Genomic DNA, 25940 nt, shown 5'->3' on the forward strand with positions numbered 1-25940 from the left:
TCCGGGTCACCTTCAAAGGTAGCCCCACGTAGAGCACATTGCAGTAGTCTAAGTGGGAGATACCGGTAACTAGAGTGTGCACCACTCTGACGAGACAGTCTGCAGGCAGGTAGAAAGAGTGCCTCTGAGCATATGAAGTGTGTGACTTTCCACTGCACTGGATAATCGCACATGTCTTTAGTATGTATTTATGTATTTATTTACTACACATTCATACGTAAGACATTACAGTAATGTTCCCTGAACTTGGGTCCTCTTGCACCATCAGGGGGTACAATTATCCTTCGTGTCCCTTCCAAGATATTGCCAGCCCTAGCTGGGGCAGTTGTATTCACCTGGGCTGAAGGTGCAAATTGTAGTCCCCAAACATCTGGATGGCAAAGGCTGGTTTGGGAGAGACCAGTTAGCCTTAAGGCAGCAGGAGGTGGGGAGAGACGCCTTCGGCTTCCCCCAGGACTGAATCTCAACCAGCCAAGGTGCAAAAAAGCAGACAGAGCCTGCAGAAACTTTCAAACCTTGACAACAAAGCAAGCAATCGAAAGGCATCGCTCAGGTAAGCAATGAGCCCAGCGGTGGGGAACTTTTTTCAGACTGAGGGGCTACATTCCCACCTGGGCAGCCTTGGGGCCGCATGCCCATAGTGGGTGGGATTTTACCTGTGCAAAGTAGGGTAGTTTATACAGACATCCATCCCAATCTAACCTCAAAGGAAGGGGCACAATCAGAGTTCAGAGGCATGCCCCACTCAGGAAAAAATCATTTTATTTTATTTTATTTGAATTTTAAAGTCAGTTTATTTGTAAAACATACCATCGATACTGATTTATGAATTCTGCACATAACTGAAGGTGCTCAGTTTTTTCTTTTTAATTTTAATTTTGACAAAGTAATAATCACAAATAAATAAGAATAAAAATGTGCACCCCACCCCTGAGACCATGGGTTGGCAAGCTAAGACCCCGGGGGCCGGATCCGGCCCAATTGCCTTTTGGATCCAGCCCACAGACGGTCTGGGAATCGCCGCATGGATCGGCGTGGGGATTCTGATCATTCGGGCTGCACCATTCCCCCCCTCCCTCACACACACACCACAGTGGCGCCTCCTCCCTCCCTCCTCCTGGGTTCTCCCTGCCCTGCCTAGAGGAGGAAGGGGGCTGGGCTTTGTTGAGCCACGGTTGGCTGAGTGCCATTTTAAACAGCCCCTCTCCAGAGCCAGCCCTTTCGCGCCGCTCATCATCCCGCCGCCGCCAGCCCCTGCCACTCGCAAGGCACAGGTAAACAGCCACCGGGGCTTGTCTAGTGCTGTGGAGAAGGGAGGGGAGAGTCGTGGGGGGGGGGGGTTTCACCTGTCCCCATCCAAGCTGGTTGCGGAGGGAGCCCCGCTGGACTAGTGGAATTGCTGGCTCCTGTTCATGCAGCTATTTAGTTGAATTCAGCCCTTACTTGAGGCTATGACTAGGGAGGCATACAGGGAGTCCCCAAAGGACTGGGCTGGGGAGTGCATTTGGCCCCTTTCCCCAAAACCTTAGGTTCCCCTCCTAAACTTTGGAACTCCCTGCCTATTGAGATCAAGGAAACGCCTTTTGTGGATGCTATAAAAATTCTTGGTTAGACGAGCCTCTCTAGATGCTTAGAAAGTTTATGAGAGTTTTGTAGAATCATAATAATTTTTAAAAGTTGTTTAGTAGTTCAACTTTTTTGTACATTTTAAACTACTGATGCGTTTTTTCCTTTGCGGTGATTTTATTTTATCTCTTTCATAAACAGCTTTGAGGGCGTCCCCCCCTGCAGTATACCTTTTATGAACTGATGAATAAATAAATTTCAGCTGGAATTTCAGCCACCCCCACCACTGCTTTTACTCAGACATGCACAGGAGCCCATGAGCTTCCTTAACCAAGATGAAGCAAGACAGGACCTCAAGGGGCTTGCCGTTTAATAAGATCGCAAAAGGGTCTTGTGACCACTTCCAAGAAGTTCTATGTGTGTGTTATAAGAATTTTGAGGTCATATATATATATATAATAATTGTTCATAAAACATGTACATGAATGTACAGTACAGGCACATGTCTGAAGCAGCACAGGAAGACAGGCCTTTCTGACACCATTTTGACTCTCTCAGACCTGGCGTTCCTCTGCAAGGAAGAAGGGGGGGGGAACCTTCTCATTGTCTCAGGAATTAAAGTGATAATCCCTGGCATCCTGATACCTGGGTGCCAGACAAAAGGGTGTGATTAACTTGGCTGGGAAACAGGGAAATGTAAATATCTCTTTTTTGTTGATTAGGTTTTGGGGGCAGGGTCCAGGATGCTCAGATTACTGCCACCAGACCTCCCCTTTCATGATGTACCTATGATGAATCTAGGGAGGGCGGTCTTGGGCTACACCCCTTCTGTGACATATGGATGATGCTTCTGGGGGGTGGGCTGAAACCAATTTCAAATTTCTTTTTAAGGGCAAGACACCTTTGCTTGGGGTCCCTTCCTTGTTCTCCTGCGTGAGAGGAAGGACCCTGTTGCAACAGTGAAAATAAAAGTGCCTTGCTTCGTACGTCCTGGTTTGGTCTCTGTTATTTGGTGGGCAGGAGACGCTTAAATTCGTCTGCTTGCCTGGATCCTTGGGCTCTCCCTGGGTCAGGATCCATTTCTCTGGGTTCATAGGAACCAGCTTAAATTTTACTTCAAGTGTTTAACTGTTGCTGCAAAATCGCGGGCATGGGAAGCTTTTGTGATCCGATGAACTAAATGCTGGCATTGAGAGTTCTGTGGTTTTTGCTGCAGGAGGCAATACTTCTGCTGCTCTGGAAATTCTTAACAATTTATGATAACAGGAGAGAACAATAGAAAGAGGAAGAAACACAGATAGGGTGGGGGGGGGACGTGACGTTCTTTCCTATGATGACTTCTGCCCCTGCTCTTCCTCTGCTATTTTCCAGGTTAAACATTTTGGCACAAGATTCTCCTTGGGAGTGGACGCACAGAGCACTTGTCAAAAACTTTGGTGTGCATAGAATAACAGCAGTGCTATTTTTCTAGAAAAGGACGTGCCAGACCGGCTCACCATGAACTTCTCCCTTGTTCTCTTAGAATGGCAATGGCATCCGCCTGAGAAGTGCCGGGGGTGAGCTCCGGTGAGCTCCAGCTGGGAGGGAGGGAGGGAGGGAGGGAGGGAGGGAGGGAGGGAGGGAGAAAGAAAGAAAGAAAGAAAGAAAGAAAGAAAGAAAGAAAGAAAGAAAGAAAGAAAGAAAGAAAGAAAGAGAGCCCTGATTAATCGGATCATAGAACCATTCATGCGTCCTCCCTCAGCAGTACCTGTGTATAAGACGAGCCTAAATTTTGAACCTCATTTTTGGGTCAAAAAAGCTCGTCTTATACACAGAAAAATACGGTAATAAGTTGGTTGACTGGCTCTTCCGTTGGTCAAGAAACCTAGCACTGGATGTAAATAAGAGGTGGCCGTGGTATTTTCTTTTAATGTAGCAAACTGATCTGCAAACCAGTTGCAAATCATCAGCTGTAGAAAAAAGGCCTTCCTTGCAAACCTTTCCAGAGCTGGTACTGGGAAATTGGGGGGCCTATTAGGCATTGTTTTGAAAGGGGGTGGTGGCATGGATTTGCATAACATTTGCAAGTGCTAATCTCTGTGAAAATCAAATTCATAAATAATTGTCGCTGTTTAAATAGAAGCACATACTGTACATCTCTTCCCCCCCAGCAGGGAACAAATCTACCAGGTGAGCTAAATGTCTGTTGAATGATTTGCGATCCAGGTGCTCATGTTTGGTGGTTGGTTGGTCTCTCTTGTGACTGGTCTCTCTCTTAGGGACTTTCCCTGGACAGGTGCCTTCAAATGGAAGCTGCATCAAATAAGACTCTCCTTTGACATTCTCTCAAACAGGACTGCCCTCTGTTTACCCTATTAAAGCTAGTGTGTGCAAGGTTTTTGTTTTTTAAAAGCAATAACATTATACATACCCTCCAAGTGCCCCTATTTTCCAGGTACTGTCCCAGAATTATGAAAGCCTGCCCGAATGGCTGCCTCTACCTTCCCCCCACCCTTTCTGGCTTGCGTGAGGCTTCTTGACCCTCAGCTGAGTGGTTTAAGAAAGCCCCCCTCTGGCTCACAAGATCAGCCGAGGGGCACAGGAAGCTGCCCGCCCCTCAGCTGTCCAAGCCCCCATACCGTTCTTGGTCATGCAAGCCAGAGCGGTATGGAGCTGGGTGATGGATCTCGACTGCTTCATCCTCCCTTAAGGTGGGGAAGCAGCCAAGATGCATTTCAGACATCGTCATGTATCTGTGGGGGATGCGGGTGGCACTGTGGTCTAAACCACTGAGCCTCTTGGGCTTGCCGACCGGAAGGTCGGAGGTTCGAATCCCCGCGATGGGGTGAGCTCCCGTTGATCGGTCCCTGCTCCTGCCAACCTAGCAGTTTGAAAGCACGTCAAAGTGCAAGTAGATAAATAAGTACTGCTCCAAGGTAAACAACGTTTCCATGCGCTGCTCTGGTTTCTCCAGAAGCGGCTTAGTCATGCTGGCCACACGACCCGGAAGAACTGTCCGTGGACAAACGTCAGCTCCCTCAGCCAGTAAAGCGAGATGAGTGCCGCAACCCCAGAGTCGTTCATGACTGGACTTAACTGTCAGGGGTCCTTTACATAGTATATCAGTGAATCACTGTATTTAGCTCCTGATATATCACAATGTTAAAAACAAAACAAAACAGAAATTGCCCAGCCCTAGTGGCATCTGCAGATTTGATAAGCACCCCCTCAATTCCTTCATCTGACTCATTGATAAAGAGGTTGAACAACAATGGGCCCAGGACAGACGAACCCTGCAGCAGTTTCCTGTGCGCCAGTGAAGCTATAATCCCCGTACTAGGCGTTTTTCTGTCCTCTATAGTTTCCCACACACACCTCAGGATCCAGGGGCTTCTGTGGCATTAGCTCCCCATAACCTCCCAGTTTTGTCTGATCTGCAAATTGGATGAGCATCCCCCAATTCCCTCATCCTAATTTTTTATAAAGGTGTTGGGACCAAACAGAAACAGCTGAACCCTACTTTTAAAAAGGAATATTTAAAAAATTAAACAATAGTAGAATTATTATCTATTTATTGCTATATCTAAACAGGGCATGATTTTTAAACTGTAATTACTTATTGTTTTATGTTAGGTTTTCTGGGCGTTGCTGGACTTGGTTTGAGAAAATAACAATACTTAATACGTGCCTTTTGCCATAAAGTCCCAGTGTAGGTGACACAACTATTTAAAATACATTATGCTGCTGTTTTAGTTTTATTTATTTCCATGGGCACAGTGGCACATTATTTTGTGAGCTACCTTGAGAGGGCTCTTTCCCTGCTCCAAAATGTGAGGTAAAAGGTAAAGGGGCCCCTGACCATTAGGTCCAGTCGTGACCGACTCTGGGGTTGCGCGCTCATCTCGCATTATTGGCCGAGGGAGCCGGCGTATAGCTTCCAGGTCATGTGGCCAGCATGACAAAGCCGCTTCTGGCAAACCAGAGCAGCACATGGAAACGCCGTTTACCTTCCCGCTGTAGCGGTTCCTATTTATCTGCTTGCATTTTGACGTGCTTTCGAACTGCTAGGTTGGCAGGAGCTGAGACCAAGCAACGGGAGCTCACCCCGTCACAGGGATTCGAACAGCCAACCTTCTGATCAGCAAGCCCTAGGCTCAGTGGTTTAGCCCACAGCGCCACCTGAGGTAAAAATACTGAAATGAATAAATACTTTGGATTTTTGGGCACACAAAATTCATTCTTGCTGTTTCTCTCAAACACATACTTTATGTGAGCTGCCTTGAGGCATTCCCGAAAAGGCAGCATAAAAAACACCAAGAGGCAGCATTAAAAAGCACCAAAATAAATAAAAGTACACACACACACACACACACACACACACATATTTTGGGCACACAAAATTTGCTGTTTCACATTATCCATGACTGGGTTCTAATAGGTAACTTCAGATTTGAGAAACACCCTGGTTTTAGACACAGCTGGGACTAGTTTTCGGCATGTGGTAACGAGGCTCTCTCACTACTGTATTCAAATTTTATGCATTTTTAGCACTTAAACCTTGTTGAGAATGTCTTTTCATCCAAAAGTAATGTTATAGATTGTTTTTGACATATTGGGAGCCACTTTGCAGGGGGTGGGTTTGGGACCCTGAAAGGTGTGGACTATAAATTCAGAAAATAAATAAGTATGCTTGTTGGGGGGGGGGGGGACTTTCCTGACTAAAGTGTAGAAACTCTGGTAATGATTTCTCCTCAGACACTTTTTCACATCCATCCGAGCTTAGCCTGAGGGGAGTGAAAAGAGGCTGATAGAGTGTGGGTTTGAGATGTTGTATGTAGAGGACAGGCTGAAGCAAGGGTTTGCTCAGTTTTCAAAATGGAAGAAGAAGAAGAAGAAGAAGAAGAAGAAGAAGAAGAAGAAGAAGAAGAAGAAGAAGAAGAAGAAGAAGAAGAAGAAGAAGAAGAAGAAGAAGAAGAAGAAGAAGAAGAAGAAGAAAGAAGAAGAAAGAAGAAGAAGAAGAAGAAGAAGAAGAAGAAGAGGAGGAGGAGGAGGAGGAGGAGGAGGAGGAGGAGGAGGAGGAGGAGGAGGAGGAGGAGGAGGAGGAGTTTGGATTTGATATCCTGCTTTATCACTACCCTAAGGAGTCTCAAAGCGGCTAACAATCTCCTTTCCCCTCCTCCCCCACAACAAACACTCTGTGAGGTGAGTGGGGCTGAGAGACTTCAGAGAAGTGAGACTAGCCCAAGGTCACCCAGCAGCTGCATGTGGAGGAGCGGAGACGCGAACCCGGTTCCCCAGATTACGAGTCTGCCGCTCTTAACCACTACACCACACTGGCTAAAAGTTGCAGGGTGGAAGATATGAGAAAGTTTCTGCTTCTCTCTCTCTGAACCCCACAAATAAATCAACTATAATGCAAAGTAAAGTCAATCTTCTATGGCAGGCACGTCCAACAGGTAGATCGCGATCTACTGGTAGATTGTGGGGTGTTCCTGGTAGATCCCTGGCCCCTCAGTGATCTACTCCCTCCCAAAAAAACTCAATAACTTTGGCTTCCCCAAGAAAGCTCAAGAACTTTGCCTTTCCTAAAAAAATAAAAAATAAAAAGCTCTAGAACTTTGGCTTTCCAAAGAAAAGCTCAACAACTTTGGTTTCCTAACAAAAAGCTCACCAACTTTTGCTTCCTAGCAAAAAAGTGGGGCATCAGATTAAGTTCCACTATTTAACTGGGGATTCAGGACCCTCAACTGTGTTTTATATACAGTGGAACCTCGGTTTATGAACACCTCGGTTTACGAATTTTCGGTTTATGAATGCCGCAGACCCATCTGGAATGGATTAATTCACTTTCCATTACTTTCAATGGGAAAGTTCACCTCAGTTTATGAGCACTTCAGTTTATGAACAGACTTCCGGAACCAATTGTGTTCATATACCGAGGTACCACTGTAATCAACTTTTGATTATGTTCTGTGTATATCGCAATGCTCATTCAGTTCCATTCATTCATATACAGTATTCAGTTCCATTCATTCATTTGCTCCCTTAAAAAAAGCCCAACCACCTTGGCTTCCCCAAAAAAGCTCAACAATTTTGATCCATGGGTAGATCATTGCCAGTCAGGGCCGGCCCTACGGCCAGGCTGGGTGGCGCAGGGCACCACGGCGCCGGCTCGCCAGGAGGGCGCCGTGAGCTGCGCCCGCCCGCTGGCCGGCTGGTTCGCCGTGCAGCTGTGCCCATGGCAACCGCGCTGTGCCTGCCCGCCCGCCGCGCAGCAGCGCCTGTGGCAGCCGCACTGGGAAATGGGGCGGGGGGGCACCGGAGCAATCCGTCGCTCCACGGCGCCAGGGGCGCTTAAGACGGCCCTGTTGCCAGTTGTTTTTTACACTGTGAGTAGATCACAGTCTATTGGGAGTTGGACGTCCCTGTTCTATGGTATTTGCCAGGCAAATCAGTGACAAGAAAGAAAAGACAGGAATTTTGGGAATACCCGTGGTTTAGTGCTGGAATACCTGCTGGAACCTAGCAGTTCGAAAGCACGTCAAAATGCAAGTAGATAAATAGGAACCGCTACAGCGGGAAGGTAAACGGCGTTTCCATGTGCTGCTCTGGTTTGCCAGAAGCAGCTTTGTCATGCTGGCCACATGACCTGGAAGCTATACGCCGGCTCCCTCGGCCAATAATGAGAGATGAGCGCTGCAACCCCAGAGTTGATCACGACTGGACCTAATGGTCAGGTGTCCCTTTACCTTTACCTTTACCTGCTTGGCATGCAGAAGGCCTAAGGTTTAATCCCCAGCAACATCTCCAGTGAGGGCTCAGAAAAGACTCCTTGACTGAAACCCTGGAGAAGCTCCTTCCAGTCAGTGCAAACACTACTGGACTTTCCTCCTATTCAAAGCAGCCCTTTCTCAGTGCCATGAGGCCTCAAATCTTCCTTTATTTTTAGTGGGAGGCGGTAATTCTGAGTAAGAGCATTTCCTTTGCATGCAAAAAGTCCCAGGTTCAATCCCTGTCGTCTCCAGGTAGATCTGGGCAAAGACTTCCTGCTTGAAACGTCGGAGAAGGTGCTGCCAGCCAGTGCGGACAAAGCTGAGTTAGACAGACCAATGGTCTGTATCAGGCACTTCAGTACAGTGCAACAATGTACTGCAGTCACACAATCAATCAGTAGGTGAACTGGGTTCCACACAGTCACACACAAAAACCCGCAAAAATGCAAAATAAAGTATGAGGCTTGGGATGCTTTGCTGTGAGATAAGTGGCTTTCTGAGAGAATTGTCATCGTTCCCCAGAAGAGAGGGTAACCAATGGGGATGGGGAGCCCTTGAGATCCTATAGACTCTTGTCTCATGTGTGCTTCACGGGGGTTGGCTGCAAGTCAAGATTTAACTGGAATAGCATAGAAATTGAATGAGGTTTCTAGATTCCTGGCCAGAATCAGCAACAGCTGCAAGCTGAACTGAAGAAGGAATTTCTTAAAATGTTCCATTTAATCTCTTCCCAAGGTTTAGGTCTCTCTGAAGCGCAGGGCTCCTTGCCCTCTGACTTCCAGACTCATCAATTGTCTTGTGGACATTCCTTCCAGCTACATGAGCAACACACTGGGCAGAAAGCAGCCTTTTCCGGGCACATGGAGTGGAGAAAATGTGGAAGCAGCATTTTCTCCTAACCACAATTGCTAATTCCCTGAAGCAAAAAATTCCAAAGGAGCCAAATCCAGGAGAGAAAAAGAGGGGGGGGGGCGTTATCCCATCTCTTGAAGGTTCTTCCTGCCCACCCACCAAGGCTCCAAGACTTTCCTTCCTTTAATCTAGTTATTTTGCTCATGTTCTGATTAAGCCCACCGGCCACGGGGGAAACCAAAGAGTGTTTGGATTCCACCAAATCTTCAAAGCTATCTCACATCCGTTCGAATGAGGCTACCGTCGCTGAGTTGTCAGGGGCCTTTATTTTAGAACCTTAAAATGTAATGAATGTTTTAGAAGAGTTTTGTCACTTTTCCCAGAACATCAACTCTACAGCTCCAGATTTTATTTTATTTTATTTCTACAAAGTTTATATCCTATAATTCCAAAGTGCATGTCTTTGCATTGTTGTTGTTGTTTAGTTGTGTCCGACTCTTCGTGACCCCATGGACCAGAGCACACCAGGCACTCCTGTCTTCCACTGCCTCCCTCAGTTTGGTCAAACTCATGTTTGTAGCTTTGAGAACACTGTCCAACCATCTCGTCCTCTGTCGTCCCCTTCTCCTTGTGCCCTCCATCTTTCCCAACATCAGGGTCTTTTCCAGAGAGTCTTCTCTTCTCATGAGGTGGCCAAAGTATTGGAGCCTCAGCTTCAGGATCTGTCCTTCCAGTGAGGTACTCGGATAGGTTGCTACTGACCTTAAAAGCCCTAAATGGCCTCGGTCCTGTATACCTGAAGGAGTCTCTCCACACCCACCATTCAGCCCGGCACTGAGATCCAGCACCGAGGGCCTTCTGGCGGTTCCCTCATTGCGAGAAGTGAGGTTACAGGGAACCAGACAGAGGGCCTTCTTGGTAGTGGCACCCGCCCTGTGGAACGCCCTCCCAGCAGATGTCAAAGCAATAAGTAACTATTTTACTTTTAGAAGACAACTGAAGGCGGCCCTGTTTAGGGAAGTTTTTAATGTTTGATGCTGTACTGTTTTTAATATTTGGTTGGAAGCCGCACAGAGTGGCTGGGGAAACCCAGCCAGATGGGCGGGGTATAAATAATAATAAGTATTATTATATATTCTTGCAGTCCATGGGACTCTCAAGAGTCTCCTCCAGCACCATAATTCAAAAGCATCAATTCTTCGGTGATCAGCGTTCTTTATAGTCCAGCTCTCACTTCCATACATCACTACTGGGAAAACCATAGCTTTAACTATAGGGACCTTTGTCGGCAAGGTGATTTCTCTGCTTTTTAAGATGTTGTCAAGGTTTGTCATTGCTTTTCTCCCAAGAAGCAGGCGTCTTTTAATTTCGTGACTGCTGTCACCATCTGCAGTGATCATGGAGCCCAAGAAAGTAAAATCTCTCACTGCCTCCATTTCTTCCCCTTCTATTTGCCAGGAGGTAATGGGACCAGTGGCCATGATCTTGGTTTTTTTGATGTTGAGCTTCAGACCATATTTTGCGCTCTCCTCTTTCACCCTCATTAAAAGGTTTTAATTGCATTGGCAATGGTCTAAATTCTGGCGCAGATTTCACCCCATCATTTTTATTAATGATCAGTGAAAAATGCATTCTAAGCGCACTGTGCAGGCTGGATCATAAACCAAAAGAGATCTGTGACTTTCTCAGGGGACTGTGGCTTTGATATTCTATACGTTTCCTTTCCCACCTTCCATCCTTCGGGGCTTTTGATTTTCTGAATAATGCAAATGGGGCGTATGCTTGGAAGCTCAAAATTCCCACCCTTATGCCCTGTGATCATTCAGTGCAGCTGGAGGTTCATAGATGTTGCTGTGACGCGGACCCAAAGCATCTCTTAATCTCCCTCTTGGGCTCCAACATGATGTCCAAACTTCCAAGGCCATTCCACATAGATACACTCCACTCTCTCACGACAAATGAATTGCATTTCTTCTTTCACAAGACACAGTTGGGAGGGCTGGAGACAAAAAGCTGCATTATCACCTGGCCACGATGATGTGGGCTTTTTGCAATCCTTATACAGGGACTTTAAAATTAAAATCTGTAACACTGCATGGGTGATGTCGGATAGCGCCTGAGGGAGCACTGGATTCCGATTAGCTTCTGCCTCTCCTTTCTCCGCAACCATCTGAGTATTTGATGAGGCAATTTTCCCTGCCATCATAACCTTGTGCACCATTTATTTCTTATTTATTTTGTCGCATCTATATCACACCTTTTTCTCCCAGGAGCTCAAAGTGTCATTGCGTGGTTCTTCCCCCCCCCCCCTCCTCAGTTAATTCTGTCAACAACCCTGTGAGGCAGGGTAGGCAGAGAGGCAGTGACTGGTGCAACCCTGCTCTCCTGGGTCCTAAACTCTCTAACCACTACACCGCACTGCCAGGCCTCTGAAAGCTAAGGTGCGGAAAACGCTAGCCATGGGACTGCTGTCAGGGCAAACTGTTTTAATGCTGGTTTAAAATAGGACCAGTGCCCCTCAGGGCACCCAACTAAGCCTTGCAGCAAAGTAGCATTTTGAACTAGGGTCTCCCAGGTTGTAGTCTGACACTCTAACCACTACACCACCAGACCCTCCAGATGTCCCTGGGACAGTCCCAGATTTACAGAAGCTGACCCGGTTTCTGATTTGATCCCGGAATGTCCCGCTTTCCCGTTTTTTCATCAGAGAAATGTTGGAAGGTATGCCCCACACTGGTTCTCATTATCATCCTGAGTTTGGGCAAATGTTGGGGACAAGACCATACTGCTAAAACAATTTATAAATCTGAAATGGAAAAGTGGTGGTGCTTCATTCTGCGTGTGAGAGCAGAGAGTGGACCTTGATTCAGCTACGCATTAATCTAAAATCCCTGTAAACTGGGGAGCAGAAGAGTGTTAGACTCTGTGCTGTGACAGAGTTCTAGACTGTAGACTTTTGCAGCTGCCCGCTTCTTTGGTCTCATTGCTTTTCGGTGCCTGTGTGTTGTTGCCGCTGCCGTTTATTTATTATGATCAGTGCTGGATTTACATATAAGCTAAACAAGTTATAGCTTAGGGCCCCACTCTCTTGGGGGTCCCCAAAAAATTTAAAGGGGAAAAAACGGGATGTACATTTCCAAAATATAAGATAAAAACGAATAAAATAAAACTTACATATAGCAACAGTGTTTGGTGTTGTTTAGGCTCCTATGATGTAAGTAGTGGGTCCCGCCTGCTCCCTAAAACATCACTGGTTTGCTCATTTCTATATATAGGGTGCCTACATTCTACATGGACTGGTTTCATAGCAACATGTGCAAATGGCTTTAGATACCTATTAGGTCCATCAATTACCACAGAGCATATATTCAACACAAAAAACAGCGACTATTTGTTGTTGACAAAGTTACAGAGGTAGGTAGCCGTGTTGGTCTGATGTAGTCAAAACAATAAAAAAATTCCTTCCAGTAGCACCTTAGAGACCAACTAAATTTGTCATAAGTATGAGCTTTCATGTGCATGCACATTTCTTCAGATACCACAAAATAATATTATATTATATATCCAGCTGTCCTTTTGTTGACAAAGGACAGTTGGATATATTAAGGGCCCCATTACCTTCAGTAGCTTAAAGGTAAAGGGACCCCTGACCATTAGGTCCAGTCATGTCCAACTCTGGGGTTGCGGCGCTCATCTCACGTTATTGGCCGAGGGAGCCGGCGTATAGCTTCCAGGTCATGTGGCCAGCATGACAAAGCCACTTCTGGAGAACCAGAGCAGCACACGGAAATGCCATTTACCTTCCTGCTGCAGTGGTACCTATTTATCTACTTGCACTTTGATATGCTTTCGAACTGCTAGGTTGGTAGGAGCTGGGACTGAGCAACGGGAGCTCACCCCGTTGCGGGGATTCGAACTGCCGACCTTCTGATCGGCAAGCCCCTAGGCTCTGTGGTTTAACTCACAGCGCCACCCGCATCCCAGTAGGTAAGGGCCTCATCAAACCTAAATCCTGCCCCAATTATGATTTATTGCATACATGGATATACAACTTAAGAGTCTCTAAGCCGTTGGCAAAATAACAAATACGATACAGATACGTAACATACAATGAAATTAAGAAACTGCATGTTAAAGGAAAGCTGCACTGCAATGCAAGAAAGCAAGAAAATTCTAAAAATGAACCAGCTTCCCTCTTGCCAAGGCATATCCTGACTCACTGCCACAAACACATAGACATCACACCCAATTTCTGCCATTGCATGTACACAATACTTAGTACTACTCATTCAACACCAGTCATCCAATTCCACTCTTACACCTTGCAAACACCCACCAATATGCACAAAACACATACTGGGTTTAAATCCCACTCCGTTTTGGAAAACGTTCAGGGAAGCCATAAATTCATCTCTGCTTTTTCTCCTTAATGAAAGTTTTCATGTAAGCACATTTTAATGCGGCTTTGGAACAGTTTGCTTCCTCTATAGAGAAATTGATCTCCTTACTTTGTCGTTTTATTATCGGGGTGTGTGCAGAACATTCTCTTTCCCTAGTATAGGAGTGGTTTTAATCACAGTGAAAAAGCACATTTCAGTTTCACTGTGGAAGAACCCAATTGCTTTTGGCAAATCCCAGGCATATTGCACTGTCCGAGAACCATATATTTATTGGAATAAAGTAGGTTTTTTTAAAAAAACAAAACAAAAACAAATATTAAATAGAAAGCAGCTGGTTTGGGAGGCTGGGCCTTCTTGCTCAGGGTGACTTCATAGGTCAGCCTGGGACAGGCAAGTGGTTGGTCCAAGCCCATTGTGGTTGATCTGTGGCTTCTCAAGCATACAAAGAGCTTTGCTCCTGTGCTTTGAAGTGGGGGGGGGGACCTCAGCTTTGCCCGCTATTTGCAAGTTCTGTGTGCAAATGGATAAAATAGACTCGGGAGAGTTGAAAACAACTTTTGGAATCGATGCTCAGCGTTCTTCTTGCCAACCCCACCCAGAGAACCTAAGAAGAGGTTGCTGGATCAGGCCAAAGGCCCATCTCATGCGGCATCTTGTCCTCACGGCAGCCAACCATGGGGGGGACCTGAGCGAAAGAGCCCTCTTCCCACCTGTGGTCTCCAGCTGTGGTCTTCAGTCGCATCACCATTTCCAAACGTGGAGGCAGAGCAGAGCCACGGGGGTTGGTACCCACAGATAGCCTAGCCATTGAGCACCATTCACCCTGCAATCCAGCTTCTTCCTCCTCCTGCACCCTTTCCCAGATGATTTATTTGCCCAGTGTCATTAAGATATGAGCAGTTGTTTTGCTCATTTTGTTGTATGGGATGCTAGGGAGAAAAACGGTAAAGGTGGTGTTTCTGCTACATGAATAGCACATTCTCTTTTTGTTGGTTTTCATGTACAGTGGTGCCTCGCTAGACGAAATTAATTCGTTCCACGGGTCTTTTCTTATAGTGAAAAATTCGTCTAGCGAATCCCATAGGAACGCATTGAATTTTTTTTTGCCCATAGGAACACATTAATTGAATTTCAATGCATTCCTATGGGAAACCACGATTCGCTAGACGAATTTTTCGTAAAACGCATTCGTCTAGAGAGGTAACCTCCGCTCAAAAAATCCTTTCGTTAAGCGGAAATTTCGTTAAGCAGGGCATTCGTTAAGCGAGGCACCACTGTATTTTTATTTTGAACTTTTCAAGTTTATACATTTATACATTTCACTAATTCTACAATCATTTTGACATTTCAGAACTTTACTTCCTTGCCCCTCTTTTTGAGGTTCCTTGAATTTGTTTTTAATATCTTCTGCGTATCCAAATAAACTTCATTTGCTCATCTATTCATCTTCCTTAAATATATACTCTTACAAAAACTGCAGGTTATTACAATAATCCTGCCAATATTTTTATCTGTTTATAATTTATCTTAAATATTCAATAAAACATTTCCATTCTTTTATTTAAAAAATGTCGTGTGATTTCTTATTTCTGCGTATTCCACAAGTTTTTGTATCCATTCTTCCTTTGCTGGGACTTCTGCTTCTTTCCATTTGGGGGCAAGTAACATTCTTTCTGCTGTAGTCGCATACATGAATAAATTTCTATACATTTTAGGTAGCTCTGTCCCTATAATTCCCAAAAGAAAAGCTTCTGGTGGTTTTTGTTTTTTACAAAGGTTATTTTAAACATCCTTTTCATTTTGTCATATATCATTTCCCAGTAAGCTTTAGACAAGACCACCACATATGACAGAAAGAACCTTCTTTCTCTTTACATTTCCAAACCACTGGGGGGGGGGTGACAAAATGCCGAGGCGATAACCCCCTTCCAGTTCTAACAATTATTTTACTTTTTTCTATCTGAGTTGCAGTTCCAAACCAGCAGCAACAACAACAAAAGTCCACTTCCTTGCCGCATCTGATCTCCATTCAACCTCTCGGCTGCAGAAGACTCCTGTTCAGCTGCTCCCAAATCTGCAACGGGGGGGTGGTTTAACCTCCACAGTGGGTTTTTATTTACTCACTTGCAGCTATTCAGAATTGGCTCAAACAGGGGCAGACACTTAACCGGTTTGGGCAAAAAAAATCGCCTGGACAAATAAAAACAACAACATCTCGTTTTGTGCATCATCCAGATTCAACAACTTCCCGAGCCCATCAGCCAAAAACGGCTAGGAACTTTTCAGCTCCCACCTAGGTCTCCGAAATGTGACATCAGCTTTGTTACCAGAGCTGCTGAAAAGGAGCGAAGAAGCGGTGGGGAGCGTTGAAGAGAGGAAGAGAGGGTTTCTTGTTTATTCGATTTTAGAGGATGATCTGGCTGGAGGAAGGGCTGGCAGAGCCCCTGGCACGACCTTGCTCTAGGCCTGAATCTCGGTGTCCTTAAGATGTCTCATGTGTTTCCTTTGCGGGGTGGAGGGAGGCTAGCCTCATGCCTCTCTCTGCTCACTCAACTCACAGTAACAAGCAATATTCCTAATCAATGTCAGAAGGGAGATTCGGACACGGCAAATGTCCAGATCTGACTGTGATAGGACTGCTGATTATTATTTTAAGATTTGAGAAGGCTTTTCAACAGGGCTGGAGAATGGATGCTGGATGCAGCCCTCCAAGTCTCTCTATCTGGCCCTGAGTGCTATGAGCAAGAATCCCATATACAATTCTGTGATTCTGCGATTCACACTTGCCTAGATGAAGAATCAGAGAGGGGGTGTAGAAATCAGCCTACTGTTTATAGCATGCTGTGCGTTGAAGGAGAACTATATGAAAACGATGTATTGGTGGTATTTAACAGCTACAAAAATAGCTAAGATGTATAGAACTGCTTCAAATGTATGTTGGAAATGTAAGGAGAAGGAAGGCACATTCTATCACATGTGGTGGACATGCAAGATAACAAAAGCATTCTGGGGGATGATACATAATGAGTTGGGGGGGGGGATTAAAACATTTGAAAAAAACCAGAGGCTTTTTTACTAGGAATTTTAGGTGTGGAGATACCAAAGGAGCAGAGACTATTATTTATGTACGCGATGACAGTAGTACATAAATAATAGTCTCTGCTCCTTTGTACTACTGGCCCAGAGATGGAAGGAAGATAAAGTCCTGACCAGAGACGAATGGCTGATGAAGATGATGGATTATGCCGAAATGGTGAAATTGACCAGGAAAATCAGAAACCAGGAAGAGAAGAACTTTAAGAAGGAATGGGAAAAATTTACATTGTACTTAAGAGAACACTGCAAACAACTAAAAACTCTGGCAGGATTCGAGTAATGTTTGTCATGTACTAAAAACTAAGTAAAATTGGATTATATAAGAAAAATAGAGAAAATAAGTGAAGCAGTGGAAGAGGAATGAAAATGGAAACCATAGAAGGGTGGAGGGGAGTCAAAGGATTCAGGAAATGGTGATGATGATGTTTATTGTTTGAATTAAAATTTGAAATGTACCATAAAATAAAAAAGATATTTTTTAATAAAGAAAAGAAACCAGCCTATTGTATAAATGTAAAATTGGCCGACATTTGCCTCTGGCCCAACATACCACTGGCATATGGTCCTCAGAAGGTTGGATGAAAATAGTCCATCTGCCTTGGGAACCACTGGGGAACTCACTATGGCAGAGCAATCAGACTTTGGAGGGATGGCAGTGTTGGTTTAAAAGCTGCCGCGGGGCTGGGGATGAACAGGCATGTTGTTCCACAGCTCCTGACAGTGAAGTTATCCAATCCTTTCCCACCTCAAGTCTGTTATTATCAGATAAGGGGCAGGCGGAAGCGAGGATGCGAAGGAAGAGGACAGCGCTTAAGGAAAGTAGCAGAACAAAAGGGTTTCTGCGGTGGCAGCTGTTGTGTCTCCTGGTGAATTACATGTCCACATGCTATGATAATCTGCAGCCAAAGTACCCATTAGTTGCAAACTTGATCCATTCGAAGTCAGTCAAAACAATCTCAGGCGGCAGAGAGGGATGCGTGGAGGCAGAACAGCCTTCGACTCTCAGGCTGTGAAGAGAAGATTCTTCTGGTGGGATTATATCTGGTGGGAAAATGCTTTTGAGGAGGAATGAGGTGTGCTGATGTTTTTGAATTTCTGCTGCTGCTGGCTTTATTTGTAATGGGATGTCTGCCTTTTGCGTTGATTTAATTTTATTGTTAATTTTGGTTCAGACCGTGCATTAATCCCATCCTGAGACCTTTGAATGAAGAGTGGATTACAAATGCTTCCAGTAAATATTGCGGCTGTCTTAGTTATCCGCAGAACTGGGAGGGACTTCTCTAGCCCTCCAAGATATGGAGAGGCCTTGTTTTGATTCCTAGAATTATTATTACTATCATTATCTTTTTTGCTGATTTGAATTTTTGTGGCTGATCTGTGGTGGGCGATGTCCGGAGAACGACAGCCAAGGACCAGCCAAAGTTGCTGTTCCCCAGCCAGATGCGACCTGCTCTTAAAATGTCAATTTTCTGGTTCAGTGGCGAGTGGCTCACAGCATCATCGCCCTGCCTCAGTCCTGCTCTGTCTGGCTAAGCACTTTGAAACTTAATCTGAATGTTTTTGAATTAAGTTTTTTCTTTTTTTCCTGGTGGATGTAAAGTATGCAGCAAGCGACTAGAAGCATAAGAACTGACTCCTTTGGGACGAAATCATCGCCCAGACCCTTTATACCTGAAGGAGCGTCTCCACCTCCATCATTCTGCCCGGACACTGAGGTCCAGCACCGAGGGCCTTCTGGCGGTTCCCTAGTTGCGAGAAGCCAAGTTGCAGGGAACTAGGCAGAGGGCCTTCTCGGTGGTGGCGCCTACCCTGTGGAACGCCCTCCCAACAGATGTCAAAAAGGAAAACAACTACCAGACTTTTAGAAGACATCTGAAGGCAGCCCTGTTCAGGGAGGCTTTTAATGTTTAATAGATCATTGTGTTTTATTCTTCTGTTGGAAGCCGCCCAGAGTGGCTGGGGAGACCCGGCCAGATGGGCGGGGTATAAATAAATTATTATTATTATTAAAATATTATTGAAACTTTTACTTGCAGAACTCTTCAAAAACAGAATTAAAACATCAAATATACATCCAAAACATCCATACACATGGCTTGTGCTGTCCAGCAAGGCTCAGCATATTAGAAATAAAAGATAACTCCAAAATCATGTCTCTCTCCCCCCATCCCATCCCAGCCAGCCTGTCCAAGGTTATGCAGTTCTCAGAGAGCCATGACCACATGCTTTTGTTCTCTGTCTCATTCAGAGAAAGACTAACAGCCGCCACCCTTTCGAGACGGCGAATTTGTAACTCAATACCTTTGTCACCTGATCTAAGGTTACAACATTCACATGTTACCTAGCCAAAAACAAGAATGAGTGAATTATCAACTCAGCAAGAGCTCAGAGTCCACTTAGAAAACTACTGTGGAATCACACACACACCCCAATGTTAGCGATACACATTTACCGGTTTTCCATTTTAAACCTCCATCAATACACAGGCATTTTCATTTCAGTGTCAATCATATCAATTATATTTAACACAGACCTCTCCTCCATGAATTTATTGAATCTTATTTTAAAATCCTGAATCCAGTGGCTGAAAAACACAGGAAGGGAGATTATTCTTGTGCCACAAGCATCTGTTTAGCCACTGTGAGAACAGGATGCTGGACCAGATGGGCCACTGGCCTGGACCAGCAGGCTCTTCTTGCATATTTTGGATATTGTCTGCATTAATGAGCGCCACATCTCTTTCCACTGGCAAAGAGGCCATCCTGACTTGGCCTTCGGGAGGGGATTGATTTCTCCATCCTCTGGGAGTGCTGGTTGGAAATTCTGGTTTTAATAGAGCCAAATTCTGTTTTCTTTTCTTTCAGGATAATGGCACTTCTGGGAAATTCCTTCTGCCCTGCTCCAAATTTGTGAGTCATTACCAAAGGAGACGGGAAAGGCATGGTACCTTGGAGGTATCGACGTTTCGCACAAGGCTCTCCAACTCGTAACTCATCCTCACTAAATAAAGGGATATAATCTCCATTATTAAATCTCTAATGCCTCCCCTCCCGCTAGGCCGCCCTGTTGCTCCCTCCCATCCCGTTCCCCCACCATGTTAAAGGAGAGGCTTTAATTTGCTACCGGACCACGATCTAGCAAGCGGTGTGCGTTGTTGTTGTTTTTAGCTGTTTGCATGGCTATTATGGGATGAAAGAAAACAAGCCTGCTCTCTGTTTTTTCGCATCCTCGGACAAGGTTAGGTCACCCGAAGTGAGATCAATACCTCTTGCTGTGCTGCCAGGGGTGGAAAAAAGACCAAGAAGGAAAGGTGGAAGAGGAATAAAAAACCACCCAGCTGAGCCCTGATGCTTGCGAGTGTGTGTGCTCCACACACCACAGCAGGAATTAAGACAGAGCTCACATTTGGCTCAGAGGAGTGCAGAGAAGGAACTGAAGTGTTTTGTAAAAATCTTTCCCATCTCCTGCCTGGGGTTGCTATTCTTAGCACACAGAGCTGCCTCAGGACAGCCGCACAGGGGAGCGAGGACATCCACCTCACAGATCCTTCCTGTGAACAGGCTCCTGCCAAGACTCCAAAACAGAGAGGATTAGGTGTTGCACACAAGCCCCTCTCTATACAGATCTCTCTTTTTTTGGAAGCAGCAGCAGTTTTCCCCTCTGGCTCTGGTCCACTGGCTAGATAACAATACAGCGGTACCTTGGTTCTCAGACTTAATCCGTTCCGGAAGTCCGTTCCAAAACCAAAGCATTCCAAAACCAAGGCGCGCTTTCCCATAGGAAGAAATGCAAAACGGATTAATCCGTTCCAGACTTTTAAAAACAACCTCTTTTAACATGAATTTTACTATCTAACGAGACCATTGGTCCATAAAATGAAAGCAATAATCCATGTAAAGGTAAAGGGACCCCTGACCATTAGGTCCAGTCGTGACCGACTCTGGGGTTGCGCGCTCATCTCGCATTATTGGCCGAGGGAGCCGGTGTATAGCTTCCAGGTAATGTGGCCAGCATGACAAAGCCGCTTCTGGCAAACCAGAGCAGCACATGGAAACGCCGTTTACCTTCCCGCCAGAGCGGTCCCTATTTATCTACTTGCATTTTGACGTGCTTTCGAACTGCTAGGTTGGCAGGAGCTGGGACCAAGCAACGGGAGCTCACCCCGTCACAGGGATTCGAACCGCCGACCTTCTGATGAGCAAGCCCTAGGCTCAGTGGTTTAACCACAGCGCCACCTGGGTCCCTAATAATCCATGTACTGCAGTGTAAAATAAATAAGACAGTAATTTTTTTCTTACCTGCACTGATGATAGCGATTGTTTGGATGCAGGACTTCTATCCATTTCTGCAGTCACACAATCAATCAGTTCAATAGCCGAACTGGGTTCCACACAGTCACAAAAACAAATGAACCAAAAAAAAAAAGCCTCAAAAATGAAAATACAAAATAAATAGCAAAAGAATAAGTGCCAAACTTAATCTGTTCTGGAAGTCCTCTGCACACTGTCACGGTCCTGGCTGCTTACGAGCGAAGTCCCAGCAAGGAGCGTCAGGACTGGGGGGGCAAGATGGTAGCCACGAATGTCCGGAGAGCAGAGGTCCAAGGGTCAAGAAGCACAAGGGAAAAAGTCACAGTCTGAAGGTCAAAGCAGATAGTCACAGTCTGAGGGTCAAAGCACAAAGTCACAGTCAAAAGGTAAGGCAGCACATTGCGAGGCAGAGAGTGTGTTGCTGTGGCAAAGAGCTGAGGGGAAATGCTGGCCTTATATCCCCTGCTGGTTCTTGCCACCAGGTGCAGCAAATACCAAGTGGCCTCACCTGTGCGGCCGGGCCCTGCCTCTCCAGAACAAGCTGAAGAGGACCCCAGTCCTGCAAAGCCCTGCTGGTCCCAGGGCCCGGCTTCTGCACAAACTCCTGACACACACATTCCAGCTTGTCAAGGTCCTCCTTATGTTTATTTTACAGTTTAATATTGTTTTATTTTAAATTATGTACCGGGGGGGGTGTCAACATAATATTTTTAGTGCTTGGGGCTTCTGAAGGTCTTAATGCAGCCCTGGCAGGCATCACAAAATTGTGTTCTGTATTCTCATCTTTCCATCCTTTTCCACATTCCTGCAATTAAAAAAAAAAATACTGTGATTTGGAAGGAAAAGATGAAGATGAGGACTGTGATGATTCAACACAAAATGAAGCACACCACGAAAAAAATGATGACTTTACTCTACAAAAAGTTGGATGGAGTGCCCTGCCTTTGAGGGGGGCACGATTGGTATTACTGGAACTCCAGAACGCCCACAGGGAAGAAGGAAAAAATATGCAGAGAAGAGAAGAAATTCAGGGGTCCCGTATGGTGGCCTGGATGGCAAAGGACTGTAAACAGGGGGTGGGGTGAAGGGAAAGTGATGTTGTGATTATAAGGATGGATTAACAGGTTTATAACTGGTCTGCTGATTATGGAATTTGCTGGATTGGGGGGGTGGAGCCGGTAATCGGGGATGTAAGGTTAAATTGAGAATAGTTATAGTTTTAAAAGTGAATGGATTTTGGAAAAATGTGAAAATATGGAGGCTTATAGAGGGAGTAAAAATTAGGCACGGGAAGATAAAATGGGAGTTTGATTTTTCAGTGATTTGAATATTAGATGAAAATGTTAACAATTGATTTATAAGTTGTATAAGATACAAAGGTGTATTTTTATAAAGTAAGAAACTGTTGCAGATGATAAAAAAGGGATGAAAACCGGGGAAGGGGGGGGAGGGGAAGCCCACAAAATATGGTTTTACAATTATGAATGTAAGAAAAAATTTTCTGTTTTGTATTGTTTTTTTCTCTTTTTTTGCCCTTTCTTTTTTCTCTTTTTTCCTATTTCTATTTTTCTCTCTTTTTTGGTATGACAATAGATGGTTGGATGGATGGCCTCCTGCGTACTGCCCTGGTTTGCTGGAGCTCCCTGGTGGCAGGGGGGGGCTTTGGGGTCAGGGGAGGGGGAGGAGGACAGAAATCCAAGCATAAAATGGACCATCTCTGACTGTTCACATACATGGGATACTTCTGTGGCAGGGGAGGACCCATGTGGGTGGGTAGGAAGGAGGTGGAAAAGGTGTTTATGTATGTACCGTGTTTTTTTTGTATTTTGTAAAATTAATAAAAAGTATGTTTAAAAAAAAAATGCTTTCATGAAAATCCGTCAGCGTTATCAGTGCAAATTTCTCCTAATGCACGTGTTTGTATGCAGTTCTGCTGAACATAGACATTTTTCAGACATTTCCCCCTAATATATTGTATTTTTGTATACAGGTAGGTAGCCGTGTTGGTCTGAGTCGAAACAAAATAAAAAAATTCCTTCAGTAGCACCTTAAAGACCAACTAAGTTTTAATTTTGGTATGAGCTTTCGTGTGCATGCACACTTCATCAGATACACTGAAACAGAAGAAACCAGACCCTTATGTATATTCAGAGGGTGGGGGGTGGGGGTGATGGGAATGGGTGATGGGCTGATAGGAGTGGTAAACCTGTAGATGACTGTTAACGACTGTTAATGATTGCAATTGGTCTTGCAGGGGGGGAGCACCAATGCATGCATTCTTATGCAAAGCTTTTGTGTGTGTGTGTGTGTGTGTGCACATGCGTGCGTGCGTGCATGCGCAATACTTGGCTGGAGAACTGCAACATTTGGAGAAGTGTGGATGTGTTTTGGTTCTCCTATTGTTTGAGGAATCACAAGCTAAGTTCGATTTAAATTCAAACTGGGCCTTAAATTCAAGCTACCCTTGTCATCACCCAATAGCGACACAGATTTTCTCAGCATTGTCTGTTTTTAAAACGCATGTGTCCTTTGCTCAAGAAACACTGGATTCTACCAGCTTGATGAAATTATGCAGAGCAACGAACAGTGTGACTATATTTTCTTAGTCTGCTCCGCACATTTCATCACCCTGCTTTTACGAGCCATAAGGAAACTTACAGATCACAGGAACTCTCATCCGAGTCACCACCGAAAAATTGCCGCTTCAATCTCTACCCCTCTCTCATCACTGTTGGCTTCCAACAAACCGCAACTATCGCACATGCTCCCCTGCAAAGAAATGTTAATCCAAATCCATCTACTTAACCTCTAAATTGAACTTCTGCAATGTGCTCTATGTTTGAGGCTGCCATCAAAGTTTGGCTGGAAGCTGCAGCTACTGCAAAAAAAAAGTGGCGGCTCAATTGGTCGCTGTAGGACAGGATATTGCCACCGCATTAGCCTGCTGCTAGAAGAAAGTTTGCACTGACAACACCAACAAAAAAAGAATGGCAAGAAAAATTATTTGATGACATTGAATTGGCTAGATGCAGTCAAGGGTCAGTCTAAACAAAAATTTCAACAACAATAATAATAACAATAACAATAACAATAACAATAATAATAATAATAATAATAATAATTTATTTATACCCCGCCCATCTGGCTGGGTTTCCCCAGCCACTCTGGGTGGCTTCCAACAGAAATGTTGTTGTTGTTTAGTCGTTTAGTCGTGTCCGACTCTTCGTGACCCCATGGACCATAGCACGCCAGACACTCCCTTCATGGATCAATGCCTTGTCGTGGTGAAGGGGCTTGAATAACTCAGAGAAGCTATGAGCTATGCCATGCAGGGCCACCCAAGATGGGCAGGTCATAGTGGAGAGTTTTGACTAAACGTGATCCACCTGGAGAAGGAACTGGCAAGCCACTCCAGTATCCCTGCCAAGAAAACTCCATGGACAAAGACAACAGAAATATTAGAATACACTAATTTCTTAAAGATTCAAAGCTTCCCTAAACAGGGTTGTCTTTTTGCTTTTGTTTTCTTTTATACAAAGAATAATTGTTGAAATTAAAATTGTAAAATCAATAAAAAATTATTTGCAAAAATAAAAATAAAAATGTGCTTTGAATGCGCAGCGTGGAACTCTGTGGTTCCCCAAGTGAGCATTGTAGGTGTAAATGACTAGCGGACTTTGAAAAGCTGGATCAAGTTCATTCGTTTTGCTGGATTCATTAAACTACATACTGTAGCTTTAACTGGACTTTGAACAAATGTACAATTAATCAATACCGTTTGGCAGTGTTATTATCTTCCTTAGTAGGTCATGCAAGCCACTATTTTGAATAATGCTTCTTGTAGGCTAGAGGGCACTGAGCAGTGTTCTCCCCCCCCCCCCAAAATAAAAAAAAAAAATTGGGAACTGCTGGTGTACACAATCCCCCGCTACATACTGGTTTTGTTTCGTTTTTTAGAAACATCTTTATTGAAAGTTCAAATTAACATAATTATATGTGCACTAAACATGGCGAGATGTAAATAAAAGAGAGGAAAATAAAGGGGGGAGGGGGGAACCCCAAACTGTATACAGTACTTTACAAGGTTGTTATTATACTTCACCAGATCTTAACCTATTACAGTATTTGTAAGAATGGGTTCTAAATATCATTCAATTTGTCCATGGCAAGTCCGTGTATATATGCAAGTTGTTCATACCGGTATGTTGCGAGTTTATATGTCTTCAATTCAACCGTAGAAGGGAGCTGCATTTTTATTTTTCCAATTCATCATCATCGGTCTTTTTGCTATGGTAAGGGCACAAGCAGTCCACTCGTGTTGTCCTTTTGTAAGGTTCCATGTGCTGGGCATATAATTCAAGAGGATATTTTGCTCTGTAAATGTAAGGTTGTTCCATACAGTTCTGTTGATAGTTTCAGTTACCTTCTGCCAAAAATATTTCAATATAGGACAATGAATAAACATGCATCTCCAACAGTTTGATACCTTAGATCAGGGGTCAGCAACCTAAGGCCCATGGGCCAGAAGCGGCCCATGGAGGTCGTTTGACTGGCCTACGAGCCACCCCCGAATCGAGCCGCCCGCTCGCACACAGCGCAGAGACTCACTTCCACGGCGGTGAAAATCGTGTCTGCGCAGACGCTGAAAATTGGGGGTGCGCATGCTCTCACACACATGCGATCCGGGCCACAGAGGGATCTCCATGGGACCAATCCGGCCAGGCAATATAAACCTTGCTGACCCCCTGCCTTAGATAGCCCTTTTTTAAACAAACGTAATGGGGTGCTATGGGTTAAACCACAGAGCCTAGGGCTTGCCGCTAAGAAGGTTGGCGGTTCAAATCCTGTTGCTCGATCCCAGCTTCTGCCAACCTAGCAGTTCGAAAGCATGTCAAAGTGCAAGTAGATAAATAGGTACCACTCCGATGGGAAGGTAAATGGCATTTCCATGCGCTTCTTGGGTT

Source organism: Zootoca vivipara, chromosome 6, assembly GCF_963506605.1.
Source record: "Zootoca vivipara chromosome 6, rZooViv1.1, whole genome shotgun sequence".
NCBI classification, from domain to species: Eukaryota; Metazoa; Chordata; class Lepidosauria; order Squamata; family Lacertidae; genus Zootoca; species Zootoca vivipara.